Consider the following 4,342-nt stretch of genomic DNA (forward strand, 5'->3'; position numbering starts at 1 on the left):
CACGGCAGTCGTTTCCGCGAGCGACGGCGCGACGGCGGGTCTACTACGGCGGCGGCGCCCGGCGGCTAAAAGCCGCACTAACGCCGACGGTCGCTTCCCATTGCGCTCCGCTCCTTCGCCCAGGCACTGAAAAATAGAGGAGGCGCTGGTCGTACGCATCAAGGCTAGGGCAATTAATTATGTCCAAGAAAAGAAACCTCGAGATAAACACTGTCGCTCAGCTCACGTCAACACGGAGTACGTTGTAACACAGGCAGACGACGCTCGCTGCCCACAGGAGGTTCAGTGACGTCTACTGGACATATCCAATCAGATCAGCCGCCTGCGTGACGTCGCGCTTCCAATACGACGCGCACTGGAATTGGGCGGTTTGAAAACGCGTTTGGCTGAGCCGCTGTGATCGGTGGCGATTCGCAGCTTTAAAGCCTTGTAATAAATTACACAGTTTTCGCACAGAGCTTGAATCGGTCTGTAAATGATCCTTAGGACTTGCTGTACCGGCTTAATGTGTTCGTACAAAATCGTCAAAACCGTTTCAGGGTCCCTTTAACGCATTTTTTTCGGCAGGTGCTACGAAGAAAATCAGCCCATTCGGCGATTTGTAGGCGCATTGGCCAGGCCATCAAACTACGTTTTTTTGCGGGACGCCATACTTCGAAAAAAGTCGGGGTAGTGCACCCATCGCCGCTAAAAATGCACACAAACTTGCAAACAGCTCCAAAAATGGACAACTACATCCATTTAGCGGAAAATATATCAAGCAAGGAGCAAACATTAGATAATGCGCTGCCATCTTGAGGCCTTGTGAGAAACATGTCTCGACTCTAGCACAGTGAAGTGCTTTATATCGAAAACTTGTACCATTACTACAGATATACATCGTGCGTGCGTGTGTGTGTGTCTGTGTGCGTGTGCGTGTGTGTGTAACAACAGACCTTTATAAGTATCCACTCAGTGGTTGATGTGAGCACTAGGGGCCGGATTTCGCTATTGCGTTCAACTCTTAAAGGCGAAGCTTAAGGGTCCCCCAGTTTAATATAATAATAATAATAATAATAATAATAATAATAATCAATCAATCATTTATTTATTTAACGTGCCCAGGAACAACCGTAAGGTCTTTGTGCAGGCGCACAAAGACCTTACGGTTATAATAATAATAATAATAATAATAATAATAATAATAATAATAATAATATTATTATTATTATTATTATTATTATTATTATTATTATTATTATTATTATTATTATTATTATTATTATTATTATTATTATTATTATTATTATTATTATTATTATTTGTGTGCAAGACAAAGCCATCTGGCTGTTCTGCGCAAGCGAATGAGGAGTTTCTTGATTGATTGTTCACTACAGTGGACTAAATCCGTCTTGCACATCCGCGCATCGTACGACACACCAGAAGTCCACAAGGTTAGAAAAAATGTGAAAGAAGAAATGGACCTTGCCGCTGTCCTGTTGTCATCTCGCTTTGCACGAAAAGTTCGTAAATTACATACAACCACACAAAAGAGATCGACGAAGTAGGCATGTAAACGGTTATTATCGTTTTTTGCTACATCACCATGAAATGTATTGTTCAAAATTATTGACTGCGTACATCAAATCTGCATGCTATGCCTGCAATTTATTTTATCATTGTTAATGATGCATTGAAAAATTCGTTCCGGCAAACCCGGTTGTCGCATATATTATTGCCTTGTGCGGCGCCAGTGCTCATTTTGATTGTGAAGAATGGCTGGCAAGAAAAACGTGTTCTTTATACTTGACATGACGCACGCGCATTACGAAAGGAGCTGTCGTTCTCCTGTCACACATTTCCGCCGTCGGCTGCAGTATGGACCAGGGGTCTCAAACAAGCTGCCCGCGGACCTCTCGCTAGCGAACAGCGGCCCACACTTGGCTGTCTTCATCGTTTGCTTTTTTAATATTATTTCCTTAATAAGTGCGGTCATGATCTACACAGGCATGACTTGTCTAAAGCATTCTAAAAAGACAGGGCGTGCAAACACGGACACAAGAAAGAAGTCAGGACACCACAAACGCCGACTTCTTTCCTGTGTCCGTGTTTGCACGCCCTGTCTTTTTAGAATGAATACTTACCAACTAGCTCAGCTCTCTGTTATTTTAAGCTTCTTGTCTGAAGCATTTTCTTCTTGAGGGAACACCTGCGATCAATATGTGTTGAGACATAACCGTGAAACAAAACTCTATTTTCAGAATCGTCGTCCAGATGTTAGTCATTTTGGAGGTAGATATATGTTGCTGAAATCGCGGCGCCAAATCGCCTTCAGAAATGACCCATATATGATACAGAGGAAAGTTATTTTAAATGGCAACGTTATCCATTTGAAATATGAGCCTTTTTTGTGTGTGTTTTGTGCCTCATCCAGAGTCTATATCGACCATATGGCTCTGATACCATCTCATGTAGCCACCATAACCAGTTTACATGAAACATCAAACGCAAAATCTTGAGCTCTATTAACGGAAAATAAAGTGTCATTGTAGCTTGCCGCCTTACTGAAGCCGGCAGTGAAGTCGACATCGGACGCCTCGCATGCCGTCTACGAAAACGACGCATCGCTTTCCGTCGGTTGGAGCCAGGCTTCGTATGCAGAAAGAGCTACCGCCGCCGCCGCGAGAGCACGGGGGATCATTGCAGACTCACTGAAATGCAATCCTGCTTCTATGTTGAGGTCTTCACTACGAGGTTCAAAGTCTGCAACCATATCCATCGCGGCAATCACGAAAGCCGCGGCTTCACTGCACCGCGGCAAGCAGCGGTCAATTGCACGCGTGGTGACGTGTGACGGAGCTTTATTTTTCGCTGAGAGCAATTAGATTCGTGACGACATCGCTTCAGCACTGAGTATGGGGCGAGAGAAAATGAGACCGCCACGGTGGTCTAGTGGTTATGGCACTCGACTGCTGACCCGAAGGTCGCGGGATCGAATCAAGGCCGCGGCGGCTGCATTTTCGATGGAGGCGAAAATGTTTGAGGCCCGTGTACTTATATTTAGGTGCACGTTAAAGAACCCCAGGTGGTCAAAATTTCCGGAGCCCTCCACTACGGCGTCTCTCATAATCATATCTTGGTTTTGGGACGTAAACCCCAGATATTATTATAGAAAGAAAATGAGTAAAAGATGTTCGATCTTCGCTTATGGCCTTATCTCCACTCCCCCCCCCCCCCCCCGAGTCACAAGCAACAACACTAATAATAACTTATCTTTTCACACGCCCAAGCAGGAAAGTTACACCAGAACAAGATCTATACGCTCATGTTTTACCCACTACCTCGGGGGAGAAGGCGGATCACGAAGATCGATTTCATTGTCGGCTTCAGTGAGACGGTAAGCTACAATGACATTTTATTTTCTGCTAGTAGAGCTCAATATTTTGCGTTTGATGTTTCATGCAAGCGAGTTACGGTAGCTACGTGAGATGGTATCAGCGTCATCTGGTCGATAATGCCACGCCCCCTTCTTGTCCTATTTTGATGTTTTTTGGGTTTGACCAGCAAGGGCGGTTATCAACGCTCGACGCTGCCCGCGAAGCAGTGTTCGAGAGATTTCTCGATTGTAGTAGATCGTTTTGTTAAGATTTCGCGCCGCACGCGAATGTTCCAGCTTTATCGAGAGATAACGCCGCCACCAGCGATATCGCTGGAAAGTTCCATAGCACCTGTATAAAAACCGACGCACTTGACCGCTTGTCAGTTGATCGACGGACGACGCCCTGTTCGCCGCTATCATTGTACAGCGTGTATTGCTGTAGTTCTAGTTCTCATTTTCCGGCCACAAGTTCGGCCAAATAAACAGTTTCATTCTGCAAACGCCGACTGCTGTCTTCGTCGACGTCACGACCACGTGACAATATAGACTCTAGATGAGGCACAATACACACACACAAAAAGGCTAATGTTTCAAATACATAACGTTGCCATTTGAAATAACTTTCCCCTGTATCATATATGCGTCATTTCTGAAGGCGATTTGGCCCCGCGATTCCAACATATATCCGCCTCCAAAATGACTAAAATCTAGACGACTATTCTGAAATACAGAGTTTTGTTCCACGGTTATGTATCAACGCATGTAGATCGCAGGGGTTCCCTCAAGAAGAAAATGGTTTAGACATGTCATGCCTTTGTAATTCCTGACCGCACTTATTATGAAGAAAAAAAAATGCGATGAAGACAGTCACGTGCCGGCCGCTGTTCGCTAGCGAGAGGTCCGCGGGCCGCGTGTTTGAGACCCCTGGTCTAGACTGCAGCCGACGGTGGAAATGTGTGACCGGGGAGCGTCAGCTCCTGTCTT

The sequence above is a fragment of the Rhipicephalus sanguineus genome, chromosome 5 (genome assembly GCF_013339695.2).
Source record: "Rhipicephalus sanguineus isolate Rsan-2018 chromosome 5, BIME_Rsan_1.4, whole genome shotgun sequence".
Classification (NCBI taxonomy): Eukaryota; Metazoa; Arthropoda; class Arachnida; order Ixodida; family Ixodidae; genus Rhipicephalus; species Rhipicephalus sanguineus.